General features: G+C 42.9%; 1 non-coding gene across 1 annotated transcript; it reads right to left on the bottom strand.

Annotated features, from left to right (window-relative positions):
- Nucleotides 1-4,601: 4,601 nt before the first annotated feature.
- On the bottom strand, nt 4,602-4,708 carry LOC127772417 (small nucleolar RNA R71). The gene has a single exon (XR_008017405.1). It is a non-coding gene; the product is annotated as a small nucleolar RNA R71 (small nucleolar RNA).
- Nucleotides 4,709-15,918: the final 11,210 nt, after the last annotated feature.

Raw genomic sequence — 15,918 nt, 5'->3', positions numbered from 1 at the left:
TTCATGTTTCCTACACAGAGTCTCCGAGTTGTACTTAGAGAAGGGGTTGTTTGCCTATATAATTAAACACATCGCCCTCAGGAAGGGAGAGTATCGAGTCATAAGTCATGGTCATATACCCACATCAAAGATGAGGAAGGAGGAAGCCAATATCTAATAGCCAACTACAAGTTGCCACATCAAAGACAAGTGAGAAGGAAGCCAATATCTAGTAGCTGAGTACAAGTTGCCGGATTAGATCTCGTCGAAGACTAGGGCCTGTTTGGTTGGTGCCCTCGACACCATGCCTGAAGAATTTCCATGCCTGATAGGCATATGAGAAGTTCAGGAACACGACCTGGTCAGGCGGCCTGAGGTTGTGCTTGTTTGGTTTGTCGCAGCTACCTGAGAAGAAAAACAAGTGATTTGCTCTAGATGATTACTGCTAAGTAAAGTGCTAAAGTGTTAAACAGGAATATGTAAATGTCGGTAGCATCGTCCATCCAACCAAAATCCTTATGTACCTAGCTTTCCATAAGCAAAATCAAATCAATCGCATACCAAAAAATAAGGGGAAAATAAATAAGAGAATAATACAAGGAAGACGAACCCCCAAATCTAGCAATACCTATGGCAAATTAGATCTTTAATAATGATCTTTTCCAGCTGTGAGCTTCAATCGACAAGTCCGCAGCTTTCTTCATGAACCAAACAATCGGCAGCCTCGGCGGAAGCTTCGCGCAAAGAGGCCACAGCAAACGACGGGATGCAACAGCCTCGCTGGAAGCTTTGCGGGAAGCTAGATCTGAAAAGGGGCGGTAGCATCGCACGATGACAACAACAGCAGCAGGGGCTTCGCCGGATGGGCAGAACGGTGACGACAACGGCCGCGGTGGCCGGGATCCACGTGAGCCAGCTTTGTGCGACGGTGGGAGCTTCCATACGGCGGTGACTTTTGTGTAGCTGCGAGAGATTACATTGTAAACCACGAACGTGCTACGCCTGGAGCTCAGGCGACCGATTTTGGTCGCCTGACTCAGGCTAATTGCGTGCGTCAGGCCAGGCGAGAGGGAGACGGTCTTAGGGTAGCAACCAAACAAGAAGTAAAATAAGTCAGGCTACTCTCAGGCCAGGCAAATTCTCCTCAGGGCAGCAACCAAACAGGCCATAATTCTTTGGCTAGACTAGCTTACTCCCCTTTTGTAATTTGGTGTTATATATAAACTGGATTAGGACTTTTATCCATTCCGGAGACCTGAATCAAAAAAGCCTTGTCTCCCATCTCCTTATTCCAATCTCGCGTATGCCCTGCTATCAACGTGCCCTATGCCTCTAAAATACCTTTGTTGGGTCTAACCGTTTGATAGTTTTATTCGTGATATAAAAATGTTTCAACAAAACCAAGTATTTACATATATGTCGTGTTTCATATGATTTTTTTATGTTTCGCTTCTTGGGACTCAATGTTTCATGCAGTAGTTATCGCTGCTGCAGTCAATATTTTATTAATGTTGTCTGACTTTGATACACTTTATGAAGTGTGTGGAAACATTTGACCTTAAGTGATGAAACAATCTCCGTTTGTGGATAAATATATTTTTTATCATGATGATAACCATGCGAGATCTTATAGTAAAGATTTAATTACAACAAACAACTAACTGGATTATAAATTGGATATATAATTCAGAAGAAAAAATTATTTGGAGCTTTCTAATTAATTGTTTTACATAAATATCTCATGGGGAGAGGAAAGAGAGAGTAAATGTGATTAAAAAGCTACCGTGCTGCATGCAGCAGGAACATGGAGTTATATCTCTTTTATTTCCATGTGTCATTTTCTTTTTTTTTTTGGCACGCTTTATTTTGTCTTGTGTGTGTTGTGATAGGAAAAAGTGTCACTTACGGCCTTGTTCGTTGGGATTGGAGGGGATTGAGGAGAAATAATTCACATTACAATAGATATGAAATAAATCCCCTCAATACCCTCGTGGAAGGGATTAACCAAACAAGGCCTACGAGGGGTGGCGGCTCGGTAGCTGATGCTTGTATTTTGAGAGGTTTGGCTGGGTGTGTATGTTAGGAAACCACACCCTATGAATCCTGAGATGCTGAGACACCTCGAACAACGGCACAACCACAAATATCCACGTAGTTAAAAAGACATCACACATAAGAGCATCCTAAAATTACGGTTTTTTAGTTAAAAAATCGCTCCAACAGATCCCCTAAACATCTACTTGAGAATTAGAGTTCCTTTCCCATGAAAGTCACTCTCTATAAGTTGGGCACCATGCTCGCTCCCTATTGATTGCGCGCCTGTTGACGTCATTATCGACCAATTTCGACCGTCAATATTATCCAATTAATGAAGACTAGCTATGTTTGCAATGCATAATTTTCAAATAAAATATCTACTTTCACTATGTACTATGCTACTAACATATATGCAGGAGAAGCACTCATAAATGGAGGAGAATTGACGGAATATAAATGAACAATTAATCGGAAGCCGTCGAGAATCAAACTTAAGGATGGATGAGCCTATAAACCCAGTGAATAATATCAAATGGGCCCAAACCACCACATCACTGGACTGAGAAATCAATGAGGAGTACACCTGCCGAGTTGGGTTCGGCCGAACCACTAGTTAGCCCAATCGGCCTAGAACTTCACGAGCTGGCAGTTGATAACTACCTGAGGTCGTTATGACCATTTCTAGCGCAACTACTGACCTCAGGAGGACATTTGTCCAGGAGAGGATGAAGATGCTCTTTGGATGCCATGGAAGATCTTCACCCTACCAAAGCTCCTCCACCTAGCTATTAATACCCCCTCACTTCCTTCATTCCAAGCACACACTCAAGAAGAAGATCAAGAGCTCTCTCTCAAGTTTAGTAGTATTCTAGTGCTAGTGGAGTAGGAATTAGAATAGTATTCTTAGTCCTCGAGTCTTCAAGAGAATTCGTGTATGGCTCTAGAAGCTTTTCTCTCTTCTTTTGTTAGACTTATAGAATTAATAGAATATTCTTCTTTATACATCTTCGGTATTTCATTCCATTCATATTATCTGAGTACCAACTTTATTTTATACTTGTATCAATATAGTTGTGTAGCTAGCCTACCAGAGAGGTGCAATGGTGTGGGTTTAATGTCCAAGTATTCGGTTACTCTATGTCGGGAGCTCGGATGTAGAGTAGTATTTAATAATGTAAGCGTGGTGCTTAGATTATTAAGTATCATTAATTGGGCATATATGCTGCAGGACAATAGAGGTGGGCCGCTGATGGTGATAGCTCAGTACGGGTATTCCTCCATGTTAGTATATATTACTAAGACACTTTCCTGGGGAGGGTTCTCCTCCATATTTAGCCCCGGTTGGACGGCCATAATAGGTTGTCGTAAGGAACTCGGCAATCAGGTGTGGTCTCTCGAAACACCAGGAGGGCACTGTTAAACTAGCAAGTGTAGACTAAAGATGTTGGTATACTAGACTATACTTTTCTTATTTTTTCTCCACTTAGCTTAGATTATATTTTAGTGAGAGTATCTTAGTTCTTTTTCTCCTGTGTGTCAACTTTATCCTAACGTTGAAATTACTTAACCCCTATATGGACCTTGATGTATACAAGTAATATATAAACTATTAGCATAGTACTCTCTTATCATATTATCCCTTGGGATTAAATAAATACAATACCTTGGAATACTTCCGGGTGAAATGTTACAATGGTATATCCATGCGCTTGCGGATCATATCTTTAACCATAAATATATGGTGTGTTTAGTTCACGCCAAAATTGGAAGTTTGGTTGAAATTGGAACGATGTGATGGAAAAGTTGGAAGTTTATGTGTGTAGGAAAGTTTTGATGTGATGGAAAAGTTGGAAGTTTGAACAAAAAGTTTGGAACTAAACAAGGCCATACCATGAATATTTCTACGTCATTGATGGGAATTATATTTCTAGTAATGCCGTTAGGAAATATCAACAAGCTTTTCTACCGTCGTTGCCGGGGAAGATTAATGATTAAGAGTTTATTACATGTTAATAATTTTATATTTACCTTTGTATATATTACTGTCCTTTGTAGGCAAACCTTGTTTGTTCTCTTTTATGTGAAAACAGGGTAGTACAAGATTGGTTCTGATTTGCCGACCAATTTCAATCCAGAGTCCCTTGTGGAGCGAGTTCAACCCCATGACGTTCCTCCTCAAGTTACTCTATCGGCAGTAGACCAGCCATCTTTGCACCACCAGAGTTGAACGATATGGCTAGGAAGACATTTCACGAGTTCGCTGCTCTCTTCGCTGACAACGTGCCCGTTGGACCCAAAGTCAGCATGGGAGATGGTGAATTTGATATGAAAACCAGCCTAATCACGATGGCGCAGGCTAGCTCATTCTGTGGCAAGCCTAATAAGGATGCAAGTGCTCATCTGCAGCAATTCCTGGAAATCTGCAGCACGGAGTCACTCCAGATACTATCAGGCTCCGACCGTTCCTATTCTTCCTCCTCAGGAGAGCGAAACAATGGTTCTACGCCAACCGTGCAATGGTGAATACCCGGAATAAGTGCTCAACGGCATTCCTCTCAAAATTCTTCCCGATGGGCAAGACTAACGCTCTTCGTGGAAGAATATCCAGCTTTCAACAGACGAGGGACGAAACAGCTCCTGAAGCTTGGGAAAGGCTGCAGGAATATGTCGTCACCTATCCTCATCATGGGATGGACGAGTGGCTCATCCTACAAAGTTTCTACAACGGATTAACCCCCTCATCCTAGGATCACCAGGACGTTGCTGCTAGAGGAGCATTCTTCTCAAAGACGTCAGAGATACCACTGACCTGATTGAGAAGATGGTCTCAAATATGGGTTGGAGCGAGGAACGACTCCAAACCCATCAACGGGACAGAAATGCTCACCGCTCAATTGGATCTCCTTATGAAGAGAATGGACAATGATAAGAAGGACACCAAGCAGGGTGCCGTTAAGGCCCTGAATTCTTACATGACATGTGAGGTCTGTGGCAATGATGGTCACTCTGGGACAGATCGTCCGAAAACCCGTAAGGACGTCATGTTCATGAACAACAACAACAACGGGTATCGTCCACTAGGAGACCAATGATGGAGCACTGCTCCATGGGGAGGATCAAGTATGGACCAACCCACAGAACTTTAAGGAGGTCAAGCTCCAACCCCGAAGGACGGATAGCCTCATCAATTTCATGATGAACTTCTCGGAGCGGGAAGAAAAGAGGAACCGTCAGCACCTTAGGCTGGCATCCAAGAAGCCGGGAACACAGGCCTGTCAACCTTCGTTCCTAGTTACGAAGAGGTCGTCGTCTGCACCTAAGATAAAGAAGGTGTGGCAGGTTAAGGAGAAGACACTGTTCCTGTACCTCCGGAACAGGGTGCCTCGTCAAGCTGGAATGTTGGAGGTACGGTCATGCTCGTTGGACCTAAAACAACGTCACCCTTGCCAACAGGTAAATTGGTAGTTATCTCATATTTAATTTCATCATTGCATTAGAGCATGTTTCCCTTTTCAAGATCTTTCTGCATTCAAATGGATTTTGAGACAACAAATTTAAAATAAATGTTTGAGCAAAAATAAAATAAAATTTTCAGCCACATATAAAGATATAAAGTGGATGGCTGGGGGAGAGATATTCATCCCATTTCAACTCATCTCCAAAACTCTCTCCCAAACATCATTGCTCTTAAGTTCATTTTAAGTTTGTGTAATTGTCTCAACTTTCATTTGCTGCATTTAGTTTAGACACTTTGCATATACAAGTTTGCTTTAGTTCGGTGCAAGGTTAATGGTGGGTATTTGCTTAATCCCCACTCGAGTAGTCTTGTACCCTTGCTCTTTGTTGTAGCCATGAAGAAACAACTTTCGGGCATATTCAAGAGAGGATCAAGTTCACGGTCAAGCCAACACGATGAGCCTAGCACACCCCCTTCCACCAATGCATCGATGGAGGAGGCGGACATTCCACCGAGGCTGTATGACGACTCTGATCTCAACCTCATGGACGACTGGGAACTGCAAGCCTACTGCATGTTGAAAGACCAAACGTTTGCTCGCACCTAAACATATGACCCGGACCTTCTGAAAAGGATATGTATGGATGCTGAGTTTCATACTGTTTGGCGTGCTTTAGGATGGGATAAATTTGCATGTGTAGACGAGCTGGGTTACCATTTGCTTACCTTGCAATTTTTTGTCTTCCTGCCTGTTGCTAGCCTAGAACTAGTGACATTCATAATCCTACCTTGAGGCTATTGCGTAAATGGCTTGGTTTCATGTTGTTTCCTAGAGCTGATATCCGGATAGATAGTGAAGACGAACCAGTCCTCTTGTATGCCATGGTTATAAAACTAAATGCAAATTCTTCAAGGTCTGGAAGTTCGATTTAGAAAAAGGGCATGTAAATGTGGTCAGCGGTGCTGATATAGAGGAAACAGTTCAAGCACATGCAAACAATTTAAGCAAATTAGGCATGCAGTGAATGAGATCTCCCATTTGCTAGACTGGTTTTTTCAGATACATTGCTCATATCGTGATTTTTGCTGTGGCAAAGTTGATCCGCCCATAGTACCATAATCAAATTTCATGCTCCTGGAAGTGCTTAAATGATGAATTGATATTTATTTAGGAATTATATATATCTTGGAAGTGCTTAAATGATGAATTGATATTTATTTAGGAATTATATATATCTTGGAAGTGCTTAAATCTCATCCTTGAAGTCAAATACCCAAATACTCATGCAAAGTTAGTAATGTAAACTTTTTTTCTTTTTCTGAAAATACCTGGAAGTGCTGAAGGCAAATTAGGTATTACATATCTTGATGGAGAGCACATATCGGTATTTCTCTTTGTTTTTTCATTAAAATTTTCATTGTACCTCAGCAATCATGTATATTTGACTTTTACTTTCAGCTGAGACATCAAAATTTATAACAAGTTGAGATGAATATCTCAACATGCCATAGGTGATAGGTCAAGCATTATTTATACCTTTTCCTACAATTTCTAAAAAAAAGACTTAACACAAACTGTTGGCAACTTTTTTGACAAGTCGACAAGCACGATCGCAACACCTAAACGCCTTGCGGTGATATGGAGTCGCCAACCACCTCGATCTAGCCAAAGGGCCAAATCAAGATGGGTTTTGTAAAAAGAAAAGCTAAACCGGCTAGTAGAGCCGATTTAGAGATCAAAATCAGCCTCTAGGCCGATTTAGATCAATATGAGGATAACTACCCGTCTCGTGGGCAAAACGGAAGGTTTTCAGGACAAACCTACAAAGAGGTGTTGCACTCTCGCAGCGGCGGCGGACGGTTTACGGCGCAAACTGACAAAGATGGACTAAAACTAGGGTAAAATAGAAAACATAGTAAAAGAACGATTCAAGTAGAGTGTATTCGGGGGTTTTTCAATGAACCGGCCTTGTCCCTTAAATAGGGGTTGGTCTTGCCCTCTACAAGCCCTTCTCCACGTCCAACTCGGGATAGAAACTAAAGGAAACACGAAACATGCCTTCTCGAGCAAGGAAACCCGAGACCTGACGAAAATAGACTTGGACTCGACCCTGCCGGTCTGACCGCCCACATACCTGCGGTCAGACCGGCCCTACAAGCCGGTCAGACCGCCCACACACCTGTGGTCTGACCGGCCCTGTGAAGGAAACCCATCACTTTCCAAACTTTGGCAATTTTCCCCTATTTCGTCCATAGGTGCCAAATTTGGGCGTAAACACATGCCCCCCTGCCTTTTTGGTGAACATACGTGAACCTAAAAGCATAGAACATGTTATCTCAGGGCGATAATCCAATTACCGGCCATAGGACTTCCTAAGCATCTTGCCAAATGCTCGAGAAGTATTTCTTCAAGTATTTCCCATTAATTGATCTGTGAAAACACCGTCTTAAAGTATCTTCATCTCCTTCAAAGTCTTCAAACGCTCGTCGATGACATCTTCAAAAATTGCTTCCCATCGAGGTCTTATAATCTTCAACCGACAAGTCGTCTTGCTTGAAATACCGAAGAGAGTCAAGATTTACCTTAACTGGCAAAATGGCAATTTCAACAATGTTTATTACTCGACTCGGCTTATCCATTAGCTTGAGCGTAGTAAAGAGAAGAACTCAACAACTTAATATCATAAGATTCGGCAATACTTCTTACTCCCTTAAACATAAAAGAAGCTCCTTTAACGTTTGAGGAATACCGAATCTATGAACAATATGCCTCCAAATAAAGTCAATTACCTCCGTACAAGTAATATTCTCGAGCGGCACGGCTTCGGCCCACTTAGTGAAGTAATCCATTGCAATTAGCATGAACCAATGCCCTTTTGATGACGAAGAATAAATTTGACCAATGAAATCCAAAGCCCAACCTCGGAACGGCCATAGTTTAATGATAGGATTCAACACAGCGGTAGGCGCTAATTGAACATTGCCGATCCGTTAACAAGCTTCACTCCCTCTATAACATTTGAAACAATCATCAATTATTTTCGGCCAATGAAACCCCACTCTCCTAGCAACCAATTTATCTTACGGGCCGATTGATGAATTTCACAAATCCCTTCATGTACTACTCTCCTAGCAACTTTAGATTGATCATTATCTAAGTAATACTCCATCTATTTTTCGGCGATATAATATTTGAACACTTGCCACCGAATCTTCCGATCAACCTTAAGTGTAGGATCTTTCAAATATCTAATCAAAGGAATTCTCCAAGCTATTTCTAACTCATGGGCACAAATGTCCGAATTCACAATTAATTCGGCCTTTTAATCAATTGTAATGTGCCCCCCAGCCTCCTGTCTGGGATCGGTCAGACCGGACACGCAATGCCGGTCAGACCGCCCTGTCTATGACTTTCCTAATTTCGTCCAAACTTTTGAAATCAAGCATCGGCCTTTAGTATATAATTTTTCTTCACATAATATCCAGAAGCTTGGTGTATCAAATTGTTGGACCAAAATTCCTTCTCCCTAGACATATGAAAAACTATAACATCCAACTAACATGTCTAAATGAACACTAACAATAATCATCATGGCATCAAAACACTTAGCCAATTGAAGTATGATCAATAATGAATCACCAAAGTCATATGCCTCACACACATGAATTCCAATAAACCACAAATGTAAGTAATCGACTTGAGCATGTATGCAAAATATTAACAATGCCAATGTTTCTAAAGAAAACAACTCTAGAATAAATCATCACATTGATCATTGACATTAGCCGAAATTACTAATAAGAAAAACTTTTATGGTGCAATAATTATAAAATCTATATCTTATATGGTGATCCATAAAAACACATACAATTTGGCTTTAAATAAATATCAAAGACTCATAAGCCAAATCATACTTCAAACAAATTATATGCCAACCTACCAATTCCACTACTTAGAACTGGCATTTGCAACATGTATGTATAATATCAATTCGATAAGCAAAAAACACACATGTGCTAGATAGTAAGCAATGTTCTAACATGGCATAGGCATATAATATGATGATGAACACAATAAACGCATACCTTGCCTTAGCATCCAACAAACGGTGGCTCAAAGATGTGGTATTGTATCCATCGCCGTTCATCTTCTCTTGGTTCCCTTATGAGCATATTAATGTCTTGCCCCCCAAGCAAAATCGGCTTTCTTGATTGCACGATTTCGAAGGCAAGATGAATACCGTACTAACATCCATAGCATCATGTGAAGGAGACTTATCTCTAATGACCGATGATTCTTCTCTCATCCAATTGGATTTATCACTACTTTGGGAAATCACCGATCTCTTACTTTTTACTTCTTTAGGTCTCCACACTCGCTTAGGTGTCGTTCGAGGCTCTAAATTATTACATATTTTGTTCTCCACATCTTCGGCCTCCTTTTCTTTTTGACCTATGGCTCGAAGACATTGTAGCCTCCTCTTTTGAGAGCGAGATAAGCCAGAAGTTATCCACTTCGGCTGTGGTTGTTTTCCAGGAGCTAAGCAATGATTTTTTTCATATTTTTGGTCGAAGTGGAAGCTCCTATGTTACTCTCAATCATTCTTCTCCAATGCCCCCCGGTTAGACCGGCCTTTGGGCCCGGTCAGACCAGCCACAAGCCGTCAGTCAGACCGGCCGTAGTCTAGCGGTTAGACTGGCGAGCTGGCTCAGTCAGACCGCCGATGTTGACAGCAACGGCGTCGGCTTCAGTCTTCTCCGCTTGTATAGTTTTTGCCGTATCTCCAGTAGGTACATGAACATCTTGAGACTCCTCTTTGGCATCAACGTCCTCCGGAGCTTTGGCTTCTTTCCTCACCCACACCTTCTTAAACTTTTTCACCTTTGATCCACCAGACCGATTCTTTTGTGGGAAACTGTCTTGTCTTGAATTAGATGAATGATTTGGCACTGTCCTAGGTGATTCCTCCCATCCTTGATGAAACGACGTAGAGAATTGAGGCATCCATGGCATGTAATACATAAAAGGATAACCATATAGTGACATTGGATATGGATACCATGGCATCACAACCAGAGGTTTATATGGAGTTGGTGTGGTTGATGGCTCCGATTGCTTTGATGTTTGACCAAATCTCTTCCTACGAGATGATCTTGGTCTTTTCGAATCACTAGTTTGGTTATCAAATCGTTGACCGGCTAATCCTTTCTTGTATTTAGCCATAAGCATCTTAAAAGTGAGCTTCGGCTTTTTGGTCTTTTGGAAATAGATGACCCATCCTTTACAACTTTATGATCTTCGGCCTTCACATTTTTTATCCTATTTTTGGGCCGAGGATCCCCAATAATAACACTTTTCCCTTTCTTTTTGCCAACATTAATAGAACTAACAGTGAGAGGATCACCAACAATTCCGGTCTTAGGCATAGATGTAACCGAAATAGTTTCACAAGTGACCGACGAAGTATCAATCGGTCTTTGCTCCATCAAGCTTGTATCTTTAAAATAATCATAAAACTCATGCTCCATTTGTGACCATGTAGAAATCGAACTAGGAGCAGGCAAACTATACCACGTAGATGCAAAGTTTGACAAAGAAAGGGGAAACAACTTCAACTTAAGCAAATCATCGCTACTGGCCTTACCACATTGATCAATAAAGCGGCCGATATGCTCCATTGTAGTCATAGCATTCTCACCTGTGAATTTCGTGAAATTGGGCACGTCAAATCCTTGCGGGTATGGGACCGAATCTACATGTTCAGGATACGGCCTTTGATATGTATGCATGGGTACCTTGGATTCTATTTCACTACTATCCCGCAAGACATTGTCATTATCTTTTCCAACATCCACATCACCGATTTGTGATTCGGTCTTAGGTGACAATGCTATTTCATTTTCTCTTATAATACAATCCGAACCGTCATCTAGTTCGGCTATATCTTCAATGATGCTATTGTCCAAGCTAGCAACACAATCCGAACCACCACTTGGTTCGGCTATTCCATCGTTGTCTAAACTAGTAACACAATCGGAACCAACACTTGGCTCGGCTATAATGGTTATTGCATTATCATCCAAGCTAGTAAGACAATCCGAACCAACACTTGGTTCGGCTATAATCGTTATGGCATCATTGCACAAATTATTAACACAATCCGAACCGTCGCTTGGTTCGGCTACACATGATATTGCACTATCATCTAAACTAGCATTTAAGCTATTATCATCCACTCGGCTTTCCTGAGCCAGAGCTTCATGCAACACATGATCAACATTAAGAAATATTTGGCCATTCAACCTCTCTTTAATAGAATCAAGCAATCCATCATATGCAATGTTGGCCAAATCTTTGTCAATTATTTTCAAACTAAAACATCGGCTTTTAATATCTCTAAACCTTTCAATATAATTAACGACAGATTCATTCTATTTTTGCCTAACCGATGTTAAATCAGACAACCTAAGCTCAGTTTTACCAGTGCAAAAATGATCATGAAATCTTTGTTCTAATTGAGCCCAAGTACTAACAGAATTTGCCGGTAAAGAAGTAAACCATGTAAAAGCAGTACCGGACAAAGATAAAGAAAACAAGCGCAATTTAAAAATATCACTATTAACCCTACCACATTGTGCTAAGAATTGGTCTACATGCTCGCATGTAGTCCTACTATCCTCACCACTAAACTTGGTAAATTCAGGAATTTTATAATCACGAGGATATGGGAAAATGTCATAATAATCAGGATACGGCTTTTGGTACTCCCTAGCGCGATTCCTTAGCTTTGCTAAATTCTCCCTGATGATATTTCTAAACCAATCCTCCACAGTTTCAGGCCTTGGTGGATCTGGTGGTGGACTTGGTGGCCTAAAAGGTGGTTGTTGCGGCACAATATTGTTATATTGGCCATACCTAGTATCGGGAGGATATCCCCTATTAATATCATTGTAGGCATTAGGGATATGTGGAGTAGCATGACTAACAGTATTAACAGGTGATGAATAATAATTAAAATCAGTACTGCTAGTCATGGTATGAAAACCTGGAGAAATTTTCAGGGAACCGGTCACACCGGCCACAAGAGGCGCGATCTGGCCAGGATAGAGCACGGTCTGACCGACTATGGTAGGCACGGTCTGACCGGCATAGGATGCGGTTAGACCGGTGCCATGACTAGTCACACCGTTATCTAGGTTTTGCATATAGCCAATTCCTGTGTAATCGGCTGTATAAACACCCGTTGACCCCCATAGCATTATAAGCATATTATATAGGAGCAAAACTAGAGGTAGCATATGCATCTACACAACGATCACTAACCTTTTGAATAGCAAAGTATGGGTTGGGCGAATCGGAAGTTACCTTTGGTGAAACTACAACTTGAGGTAGCGGGACGTTTCCTCTCACGACGCCTTGATCGGTTCTAATGTATTGTGTAGTAATCCCGTTTGAACTCGTTCCCGCTCGTCATAGTTGATGAAGAAATTCCTTGATTAAATCCGGCCATATAGCTCATAGCCGAAATATTTAACCGAATAAATTAATATACGGTCTTGATTTCCGTCTGTACGCTACTGTACTCGGCAAAAATATTTGATCTATAATCAACCGAGTGGACTTAGCACAATTTGGAAACTAATCTAAAGCTTCAGTGTAACCGATACAAATTGAATCGGTTTTTGTCTTTCTTTTTTTTTTTAATGTGAACAGTAGTAGATCGGCTTATAGCCTGATCTTTTTGATCTATGCACGTATACAGTAATAAAAGGAAACAATGCTCCTGCTGCTTGTCTCTCAGCAGATCGGCTCTAGTAGCCTGATCTTTTCCTCTGTTGCCGTGTGAAACAAAAGGAAAGGAGGTTGCTGAGTCGGCTGCTGCTCCCTGATGATGATCTTCAGTACACACGGCAAGTGTTCAGATGGATTCAGTGACGACCAAATAACCTCGCCGCCGATTAGATTAATCCGGCGATACTAGATTAATTTCGGCCGTTTATCCGAAACTTGGATTTGATGAAACGGTAACTACTAGATTAAACGAAATTCGGCTGTGATATGGCCGATTAGATCGTTCCCCAGCGGAGTAGCCAAAAATCGTGTTGGCAACTTTTTTGACAAGTCGACAAGCACGATCACAACACCTAAACGCCTTGCGGTGATATGGAGTCGCCAACCACCTCGATCTAGCCAAAGGGCCAAATCAAGATGGGTTTTGCAAAAAGAAAAGCTAAACCGGCTAGCAGAGCTGATTTAGAGATCAAAATCAGCCTCTAGGCCGATTTAGATCGATATGAGGATATCTACCCGTCTCGTGGGCAAAACGGAAGGTTTTCAGGACAAACCTATAAAGAGGTGTCGCACTCTCGCAGCGGCGGCGGACGGTTTACGGTGCAAACCGACAAAGATGGACTAAAACTAGGGTAAAATAGAAAACATAGTAAAAGAACTATTCAAGTAGAGTGTATTCGGGGGTTTTTCAATGAACCGGCCTTGTCCCTTAAATAGGGGTTGGTCTTGCCCTCTACAAACCCTTCTCCACGTCCAACTCGGGATAGAAACTAAAGGAAACACGAAACATGCCTTCCCGAGTAAGGAAACCCGAGACCTGACGAAAACAGACTCGGACTCGGACCCTGCCGGTCTGACCGCCCACATACCTGCGGTCAGACCGGCCCTACAAGCCGGTCAGACTGCCCACACACCTGTGGTCTGACCGGCCCTGTGAAGGAAACCCGTCACTTTCCAAACTTTGGCAATTTTCCCCTATTTCGTCCATAGGTGCCAAATTTGGGTGTAAACCCAAACTTTAACTTTTTAGAAATATAATACTATAATTAATTATGGATGTCCTAAGCATTCAAAAAGCTCTAAGATTAAAGCTAATATCCATGTCACCTCAATCTATTTAGTACAAGAAAAAAAATGAGCTCTACTTGATCCATCTGGCCTTCTCAAAAATATCAAATCTAACATCCTGACTGACAAGAACATATATGAAGAATTTGGGCTCCGGGGCGGCAAGACAGCAGCAGCCTCACCCTCCCATCGAGCACCCAATCCATCTACCCACATAATATCTGGTATCAGACGACCATGATCCTGCCACCCACTAAGCCACATCATTTACCATCTACCATGGCTGCCATCCATGCCCTCCACACACTGCGCTGAACCTCCATGGCCATGCAGACCTCCATCACAGAAATTGCGGCTGGGCTCGACAAGGTGACAGAGTTGGTGCTAGCGCTCCGCACGGGTTTTGAGGCCAAGAGGGCGCGCGCGGCGGTGGAAACTACGCCGACAACACCCTCTCCAATGCCGACGCTGCTGAAGGCGGAGGTGCAGCAGCCACTCGCTACAGCGCCACCTTCTCTGCCATCATCCCTGTTCGTGGCTACAGTAGAGGAAACGGCGATGACGGCGTCCTCTCCACTGCCATTGCCCCACCCGGCGGAGGTGCTGCAGCCCCTTGTTGCTGCACCATCTTCTCAGATGTCGTTTGCATCCAAGGCTGCGGCAGTGCTGCCCTGCCTAACAACAGTTGGGCCGGCACTTCCTGGGGCACCATCAACCCCGTCGCAGCCAAGGGAGACTATCTTGTCGCGTCATGACCGTTCCCTTCTACGACCACGACAGCAGCGAGGCATCTTCAAGCAGTTTCCTCGAGCATCGACAGCGATTACGCTACGCGCTGCTCAACGGCGGGGAGAATCGAGTGCGGCGCCACCGGCGTGGGATCTAGGCGGGCCACGCAAGCCGCACTTTCGGGCGGCGATCGCGGCATGTGCGGCGCGTGCGATGTGGCTTCTGGTGGCGCCTTCCTCTCTGCATGGTTCTGGTGTCCTTCCTCTATGTGCTTCCGGGTGGGGCCCACCTGAGCTTGGCTGCGGAAGAATGGCAGGGACCACCAACATAATTTTAGATTTATTTTTCTTTCCAAATAATGTTTGGAGCCCAGATGTAAAAGGCTTAATAATAGGGGATGAGTCTAGATGCCAAAACAATCATCGTGTGCAGACTAGCTTGCAGCTCGAGGGCGAGCTGCTTTCGAAGGAGGAGGGAAAGGGGACTAGGATGACGTGGTTGACCGACACCCTTCAACCTCCAGGCATGGCTTCTACCGCAGCTCGAGGACGAGCTGTCTCGAAGGAGGGATGAAGATGTTATGCAGCCCCTCATTATTAGATAAGGTTGTTAGGAGGTTTGTTATGCTTTATTAGATAAGATTGTTAGGATGTTTGTTAAGAGCCGGCTCTATATAAGGAGAGGCACCACAATCATTTGGAATTAATCAAGAAAGAAGTTAAACCTATCTCTAGTCTCCCCTCTTCTCTGCTCGGCCTCACCTAGGCTCCGGGGCAGCGAGGCTGCAGCAGCCTCGCCCTCCCGTCGAGCACCCAATCCGTCTCCTTCAAATAATAATTTACATGCTGATACCACG

The sequence above is a fragment of the Oryza glaberrima genome, chromosome 4 (assembly GCF_000147395.1).
Source record: "Oryza glaberrima chromosome 4, OglaRS2, whole genome shotgun sequence".
In the NCBI taxonomy this organism is placed as follows: domain Eukaryota; kingdom Viridiplantae; phylum Streptophyta; class Magnoliopsida; order Poales; family Poaceae; genus Oryza; species Oryza glaberrima.
Note: the sequence above shows the minus strand (reverse complement) of the source record. Positions and strands in the feature narration are given on the sequence as shown.